Source organism: Coenobita brevimanus, chromosome 28 (genome assembly GCF_032717465.1).
Source record: "Coenobita brevimanus isolate Jiangsu-jjx chromosome 28, ASM3271746v2, whole genome shotgun sequence".
Lineage (NCBI taxonomy): Eukaryota > Metazoa > Arthropoda > Malacostraca > Decapoda > Coenobitidae > Coenobita > Coenobita brevimanus.
Genome location: NC_136981.1, coordinates 24,097,748 through 24,107,267, shown reverse-complemented (window position 1 = coordinate 24,107,267; position 9,520 = coordinate 24,097,748).

The following is a 9,520-nucleotide window of genomic DNA, read 5'->3' as shown; positions in this document are numbered from 1 at the left end:
AACGTTCTCGATTTGCTTATAACGTGGGGAATATATTGCTTACGAAACTGCATCAGCTTGGACAATTTGAGCATCGAATGAGCAGTGGCTTCGGGTTCTTTTGTAGCACTTCGTAGATAACAATTTATTCTGCACATTACACATCAACATCCTAGTCTATATTTTTATTAAAGCAATATTGATAATCAAACTCGCAACATAACATAAAAGGCAGTAACAATTAAGCAAAACATTTCTTTAAATGTTTTCTGACTCTGAGCAAGTCTTCATGGCCGATCCGAAGGCCCAGTAGTCCTCCTACACACCTCCACATGTCACCACTTTGGTGCTAATACCCACCGCCCATGTTGAATAAATGCTAGGGCTGTCTCATACAGGACTGGCGTACTGGTATTAGCGGGGGTATTTTTATGTGTAGGCAGGTCTTAAGGTTGATCAGTAAAGTCTGCTTTTATGAAATTCAGATCCTTAAACAGTTCCCTGCCCCAGCCGGGATTCGATCCTGGGTCAGTTAGGAGTGCAGGCCGCCTCTCTACCGATTCAGTGATGCGAAGCTTCTGATGCTGCTATGAATATGGACCTAAGACTCAGCAGATCAGGGATACCAAACAGGCACGGAGAGGATGGATAAGAGAAAGGAGTTCAAGCTTGGCAGTTCCAGTGATGGCACCTTTTTCAGCGCTCTCCACTCGTCTGTTTAGCCTACGGCCAATTAAAGGGGGCTTTTAGCAGCAAGGCCATGTCAACGTCACCAATTCGAGGAACTGTGGTTTGATTCAATTGTCGGGCAGGGTACAGATTCATCAAGGGCTGGGACATTGGCGCTGATGTTTTTGTTCATCGCCAGGATATAGCTGAACTTAATCCGTGGCACCTCCAACGATCTCCCGGGGATGGTGAACTGATGGAGTTTTCCATCTTTGGGACTCCTAAGGGTCCTGAGGCATGAGATGTTACATGGCCAGGGGGCGCGGCAGTGCAAGGCTCTTCCCACGCACAACGGCATTGCCCTACCCAGTGACACCAATCCAGGGTTCCTGGTAATCCTGGAGAGGTTAGCTCTATCAATGAGTTGTGCATCGTGACAGTGACGGCCTTCTGTAGTGGTGACAAGGGGGCATTGCACGTTCTTCTCGTGAAGATCTTTGAGAAGAATGGGTTTCCTCACCTTGTCATCTCTGAGTGCTTTGCCCATGCTGTCCATTTTGCCTCTCATCATCGAGAGCATTGGGCCTGACCATCGCAGACTGTTACCTCCTGTCAGACACCTAGGAAGCATCTTATCTGGATGCCCCTTTGACTCGGTGCAAATGCCAACCGATCACCGACCCGGCTCCGGACCAGTCCACGGCACTGACTCCCGATTCTCCTGCCAAGCACCACCAGTCGCCAGCACATGAGAAGGGGCAGGCTTCTCCTTCTGACTACATCTCAATGGCCACGGATGCATCGACCGAGTCTTTGGCCGACGTGGAAGCTGATGGGTCCTCCCCTCCTCCAGCTGCAAACGGCAGCTCATCTCACCCTGCCCTTAAGATGAGTGACCGTCAGCTCGAGATAGCTGCCTACCACCACCTTCTGGCTCTTGGCACCCACACCTGGTCGTACCAGTTCAGTGAGTCTCACTACGAGTATAAGACCCTGTACGATCTTCTCTGGACGGACGACCTGAGTGTGGATATTCCATCTGACCTGGTTGTTAGGGGTGAAACAAACAGCCTTGCTGACCTTCGTGCATTTAATTTATGTTCCCAGCTAGTTTAGCTCCGTAGACCAGCCGTCTTTCTTCCTGCCCTATTTGTCTTTCTCTGTATTTTCGTTCACTGTTTTGTTTGGCCTAATACCCCTTCTAGTTGTTGGTGTCCATTAAGCCTCAGCAAACAACAATAAAAACCAGCCACATTAACCCAGTTTATTTTCAGATCTCTCGTCCTGTGTGTCAAATTTTATCATGCTAAAATAATGCCGATAATAGTTTTGGGGGTGTACATAAGCAGGCACATGGGTAACCGCACTTAAAAATAAATAGATACTGATAGATAATATGACACGTATTCGATTGGCTTATACACACTTACAGAGGAAAGAGAAAGACGATTCCTTGGGAAAATGGCTGGGATAGACAGCAATAGACGAAGACAAATGGACAGATAGATAAATACGTACATATATACAGTAGATAGGTAGGAAGGTGGACGGAAAAAGTAAAGTGATAAAGATGCACAGACATATAAATAGGCTGATTGACAGGTACCGGAAGTTAGGAAGGTAGATAGATCGATCTATCGATCAAGATAGATAGACAGCTGAAGATGATCCACTGTGACAAATGGAAATGGGTGGGAGAGACACACACAGGTTAGAGCTTGAATTCTTAATTTTCTCTAACGATTTGTGCTACACAGAATCCAGACTCTCTGAAGATGGGTCCTTTGTAGCCCGAAACGTTAGAGAAAATAAAGTATTCAAGCTCTAACCTGTCTCTCTCCCACCCAACAGAGACACTGACTGACAGACTGATAGATAGATGTGAAGAGAGAGAGGAGTAGCTACATAGACAAATAGACAGACAGACAAATATATAAACTAACAACAGAACCACAATATATGTAAAAAATAATGCTTACATCTCAGACAAAAGCCTTTACTCTGAAAACATCATTAAAAGTACACGGTTGAAAATAATTCGCCTAGCGCCTCACCACACATACACATTGAGTAGCTACCGTTACGAAAGCAGGTCAAAGGTCGTCTGATTTCGACCTTTCTGATATATATGATGAAAGTATAGAACGTGAACTGTGGGCGTTAGCGCCGAAGTGGTGACATGTGGAGGTGTTGGAGGACTACTGGGCCTTGGGATAGGCCCTGAAGCGTTTGCCCAGAATCGGACGCATGAAAAAAAAAAAAGCACTGCATTAATGTTTTTTTTTTTTTTTTTATGTACGCGCATGGTGTGTGTGTGTGTGTGTGTGTGTGTGTGTGTGTGTGTGTGTGTGTGTGTGTGTGTGTGTGTGTGTGTGTGTGTGTTTTCACAAAATATTTCAGTATTAATTTAATTTTAGCCAACTTGGGGTTAGGGATGAACGTCAATCACTACATAAGTCTGTTGTTTTTGAGAATAGTAGGTCGAAGATCAAGGTATAGGACTATGTAGTATTCTGACCTTCCTCTAACCTAGGAAACCATTTGCTACCATGCGTGGTACCCATATATCCAAAGGACACTTGCCGATTTATTGGGTAAAGACGTTCAAAACGGAAGGAGCTTAACCATGTACCCAAAGGACACTTGCTGATTTATTGGGTTAAGCCGCTCAGAACGCAAGGGGATCGTAAAGGTTCACATCCAAGGGTGGTTGGGATTCACTGCGGTCATATTTAATGCCACTCAGAGTAGAGGAGTGAGGCAGGTCATCCTCGCCATAAATGTGGGGACTAAGTATCCTATCCCAAGAGCACTAGTTACCAGTAGGCTAAAAATTATAGGGTGGTAGGAAGATGTAAATAGACACAGAAAGATATACAGATACAAGTTCTTAGAAATCTACATGAGCAGTGTATCCGATATACAGGAGTTACAAGAAACACACATGAGAACACAGACACAACAAAAATAGATAGACAAACAGAAAGACAGGTCGATAAACAGACATACAGATATAGACACACCAGGCAACATAAACATTCGAAGCTTACTACTAAATCCTTACGACTTCGAACGATGCATCTCTTCTGGCACCACATCTACAAGCCGAATGACTCGATACTTACAGAAAGTTGGCCCTGAGATGAGGCAGGAGATGGAAGATGATGGCTGGGAGAATGAGGAGGTGGAAGGAGTGGAGGTGGAGGAGTGCAGAGTGGAGTAGAGGTGGAGGAATGCCGGGTGGAGTGGAGGTGGAGGAGTGAGGAGTGAAGTGGAGGTGGAGGAGTGCTGGGTGAAGTGGAGGTAGAGGAGTGGGGGGTGGAGTGGTGAAGTTGGGAGAGGCAGATACAGAAAACGTGAAATGAGGGAAAAATTTTCATGGATAGCCTGAAAGTATGTTGGAAGGAAAGGAAGGCAGGGATAGGGCTGAGGAGGAGAGAGAAGGTGGTGTGGGAGGTGCGTGCGATGGTTGTGGTGGAGTTAGGAGGAGAAAGAGGGAAGGAAGGTGTGAAAAAAAAGGAGAACAAGTTGGAAGTAATAAAATGAAAATATATTACCGGGAGAGGGAAACAGGGAGACGATGAGGAGTGGGAAGTTGATGAATGTCGGGAGCTGGTAGTGCAGGAGGGAGGGGGAATGAAGATAGAAAAAGAGGGGAATAAGATGGATTGAACAGGCTTGAAAGTAGGTCGGAAAGAATGGAAGCTAGGGAAGAGAATGGGGAGATTGTGGGGAGCAGATGTGATGTGGGAAGTGGGGAGATGGTGAAGGAAGTGGGGGGATGTAAGGAACGAACGAAAAGGGAGGGCAAGCTAGGATGGGTATTCAGAATTTAGGTTTGAAGGAGAGGAATGTAGAGAGAGGAGTGGGGAGATAGTAGAGAGAAGCAGTAAAATAAAGTGGATAGTGGGTAGGTGGTGGTGGAGTGGGGAGGGAGAAAGGAGTCACGGAAAAGAGGAAGAGTTAGGGTTGAATGAGTCTGAAAGCAGGTGGAGAGAGAGTAGAAAGTGGGACGGGGAGATGGGAAGTGATGGGGAGAAGGGAGAAGATGGGAAAAGGGGAGTGGGTGGGTAGTGTTAGGCAGGTTATGAAAAATTAACAAAAAGATTTGGCTGGATGGATAGGAAATTAGGTGGAAAAGAAAAGTGAATGAGGGAGTGGGGAGAAGAGGAGAAACAGTAGTGGGTGGGTGAGTGGGGAGATGTGCGAGAGAGGGGAGGGGAGGCAAGTTACGAAAGACGGGCAGAAAAGTTGCAATGGATGGGTTGGAAAGTAGGTGGGTGGGAGAGAATGTTGGCAGCTTGAAGAGTGTCTGAGTGGTGGGACGTGAAGGTAGCAGGATGGGGATAGGAGCGAAGGATAAATCTTGGAGAAAGTGTGGATTAGCAAAGAGTTGAAGGAAAGTGGTAAAAAATTGGACATGACGGAAAAGTGGACTAAAAAAAGATGGGTAAAATGTTACTTGATATGTAGATTAAAGTAAATTCATGTGGATAAATAAAGACTGCAAAATAATAAGGAAACTGGAATGGGTAGGGATGGAAAAAACATAAGAAAACGTAATAAGTAATAATGCAGTAAGAGGTAAGTCAATAAGGAATTTTTTTTTCTTCATTATAAGCCAGGGGCATAGTGAAGCAATGCTGATAACTTTTGAAAGCAGGAAAAAAGAAAGAACTAAAGGCCAGGAGCCCGCAAATTGTTCCTTTCAAGAAAAAATAAAAGTTTTGCCAGGCAAAACAAAGCTTGCCCGACAGGAGTTGTTTTATTGCTGTTATATACTGAAATGGGACTGCCATTTAGTGTCAGAACGGTACACAATTAAAGAGTAAGGTAGCGGTGCAAATTTTTTCAAGTTACGCCCTCTGAAAATCAGTGGTCTTGTGTTTCACTTTTCAAGGCCATTCATGGCCAAAGGTCATGGTGACAAATAAAAGCCCTTATGAGACTTCCTATATTTTGATAATAGTAAATATCTATCTTCAACGAATTTCAAACCATAGTCCCCTGAATATCAGTGACCTTGAGTTTTAATTTCAAGATCATGATATTAATTTATAATCTCTATGGGATTCCCTATATTTTGATAACAGTAAATATCTTTGTCTTCAACCAGTTTCAGGTTATAGCCCCCTGAATACCAGTGAGCTTGGGTTTGATCTTTCAAAGTAACTCAAGGTCAAAGGTCTTGGTGCCAAATGAAAACCCTTATTACGAGTTCCTATATGTTCATAATAGTATATATCTCTATTTTCAACCAGTTTCAAGTTAAAGCAGACTGAAAATCCATGACCTTGATTTTGACCTTTCATGTTCACTCAAGTACCTCTAAAATTTAATCACTTTCGCCCACAGGTCCTGAAAGTTTCATGTAATTTCATTCAGCCGTTTTTTCATAGTGTTGCTAACAAAGAAACAAACAAGGAAACAAACAAACTCGACCAAAAACACTACCTCGTCGAACTCCGTCCTGCCGAGGTAATAACACAGCCAGATTCAAGATCCGTTCATTTCAAGATACCTAGACACACTATGTTTGAGATGCTGGAGATATAATCTCCAGCCTTTCAAACATAATGGGTCTTGGCAGTAGGATATGCAGAGAGAGAGAGACAGTTCCAGAGCTGACCTATTGCATACATGAAGGACAGGGAGTAACGGTTAACTCTTGCATTAGAAAGTTGGACAGAAAAGGGATGAGAGTTTGTTGCGAGACGGGTGTTAAGCGCCCAATGTTATGGTGGAGGAATGCAACCAGACAGTTCAGAGGAGCTGTGACCATTGAAGTAGTGACAGAAAAGAGATAAAGATGCAAAACTGCAGCTAAGAGACCGAGGTTGAAGGAAGACAGTAAGAGAAGAGCAAATAAGCCGAAAAGCCTTTGACTCCACCATGTTGAGAAGATCACAATGTGGGGAGCATCCCAACACATGAGTTAAACTCTACACAGAGGCGAATAAAACCAGTGTATAAAGTCAACAACTGTGCAGGGGTAAAGAAGGCACAGAGTCGGCTTAGCACACCCATCTCTTGTAAGCAGATTTTGCAAGAGAGGTAATGTTCTTTCCAAGAAAATCCCGAAAATACGAAACCCCAAGTATATTTAAAGATTATGATGGATTGACCTGGATATTGTTAAAAGTTAAAGGGCACTCCTGTAGAAGATTTGTCGGGTTAATAGATGTAAAAACTGAGTCCTTGATGCGTTAAAAACAAGATTACTTTTACCCTAGCAGAGATACGAGCCAAGTCAGACATTAGGTATGCCATAGCCTCCTTTCTTGTTAACTGCTGAGCTGGATGCTGCAGGAAGCAAATGGAAAGGTGGAAGGTGGAGTCATCAGCATATGGGTGGATAGGGTTATATTTACAGCTTAGGAGGTAATTGATGACTAAAAGGGAGAGAGTTGATGATAGGACAGAGATCTGAAGAACACCATTTTTTATAGATCTAGGAGATGAACGGTGGCTGTCTACAATGGCAGCTATAGAATGACCAGAAAGGAAGCTAGATATCAATGCACAGATAGAAGGACAGAAACCGTAAGAGGGCAGGTTGGAAATTAATGATTTATGCCAGACTCAACTGAAAGCATTTGAGATGTCAAGTACAATGGCAAAGCTTTGGCCAATGTCCCGAAGAGGAGGATGACCAGGAGTCTGAAAGGTAGGTGAGAAGATCTCCAGTGGGGCGTCCATGATGGAACCCATACTGACGATTAGAAAGAAGGTTGTGATAGAAAAAATGCTATATTCGTTTTTTTTTTAAAGAATGGACTTGCAAACTTTAGAAACACTGGATGTAAAGCAATTGGGCGATAGTTAGAGGGATGGGAATGGTCACCCATCTTTGGGGCAAGCTGAATGAGGGCAACTTCCAGCAAGAAGGAAAGGTGCAAGATGGTTGACTAAAGGCTAAAGAATTTACCTAGGCAGGATGTAAGCACCAAAGCACAGTTCTTGAGGACAAGAGGAGGGACCCCATCAGGCCCATATGCCTTGTTATTATTGAAGCCAGTGATGGCAGAAAATTCAATAGTTGAAGAGGTGTTAAAGTCAGCCATAAGGAAGTCAGAGGGGGGAAGTGATGGAGGAAGAGCACTGGAATCGTTTAAGGTGAAATTGAAGAAGGTCTGAGTGAAGATTTCTGCTTCGTTAGTAGAAGAAATAGCTTCAGAATCATTAGAGTGGAAAAGAGGATGGAAGGATGATGAGGTAAAGTTATTAGAAGAGTTTTTGGGAAGGCGCCAGAAGGAACGGTTAGAATTTGAGCTGGAGAATTCAGTGCATTTAATACGAATGAAACTATTTTTAGGTGAATGAAGAACAGATTGAGCGCGATTCCGGGCAGAAACATAAAAGAGATGAGATTCAGGAGTGCGTTGGCTCCGGTACCTCCTGTAGGCATTCTCATTGTTGTGGACAGTACTAGAACAAGCGTGATCGATTTTTTTTTTTTTTTTTTTTTTTTTTGCTTTTGTCAAAGATTATGAGAATGGAATGAATACTTCCATGCCCGAGAGAAAAACCTCCATAATGCACCAGGCACACTCGGATTACTCTCAGCCATGGAAGCAATAATCATTCCAGGGAAAATCAAAGAAGTATATACTGCCAGAAGGCCTCCCAATCAGCAGCTCCAGATACGTCAGTAGTTGCATTTTTGTTGAGTCTACAAATTTCACAGAGCCAAAAACATAAGTAATTATGTAACGATGCAACGGTTAAGAGGGAACAGAATCTCCCTTGATAAGCGAGTAGGTCCGTTACGTAAGAAATTGAATACATACAGGGTGGTTTGGAATACAAGTATCACAGCTCCCAAAGGAAGAAGGAAATATGTATAAGGATAGGGAGTACTAACAACAGGGGGCTAGGGAATAATAGGAAATGTTTTGTTAATAATGATAACTGATTGTTCCGATACATAGACTGGTAAATACATACAACGAGCTTCAGAATTAGGTATGCTCAAAACAAGTTTGAAATAGCGTTTAGGAAGTCATACAAGAGCAAACGATTAGAAATGAGAAGCTCTATCAATATCTAGAGTTAGTACAAGAGCCGTCTTAAAACCACGCTTCGCTTTGGAGCAAGAGTTCTGCTGCCCTTCATCACAGTTACCATCAACATTACCGCCACCACCACGGCTACCCCTGCCTCCATCATAATCACAGCTATCACCACCACGATTATCAATATCACAGCTACCACCACCACAGCTACCAACACGATTATCAGTATCACAGCTACCACCACCACAGCTACCACCACGATTATCAGTATCACAGCTACCACCACCAAAATCAACATCGCAGCTACGACCTCCACCACCATCATCACCACCGCTACAGCTGCCACCATCACTACCACCACAGCTACCATTATTTTCTGAATAAAATCGTCCGTTCGTTGCATCAATTAAGTTGGGCTATACGAGACATCAGACTGTAGATGTACAACTCTCTCTCTCTCTCTCACTCTCTCTCTCTCTCTCTCTCTCTCTCTCTCTCCAAAGATGTATGAATATCCACTGGAATGTCCAAGTTCTTCTTCCACGTGTGCTTATTGTAACACCAACGGTGAATATTTTGAGAGTCCATAACACATCCTCAGTAAATTTCAGTCGACATCAAATTGAACCTGACCCATCTCCAACCCAGCTACAACTATCCTTCTAAGTTTCATCTAAATTCTTTTTCTAGTTTTGGCTGCAACACACACACACACACACTCACACATACAGGACTATAGTATATTAGAGTGTTGATGCACAGAGCGAAATACATACAGCGAAGTTGAAAAATGTATATGGTCAAAAGGAGGAATGAAATACTGTTGCCTATAGGACGTAAATACAAAGACCTTGGAA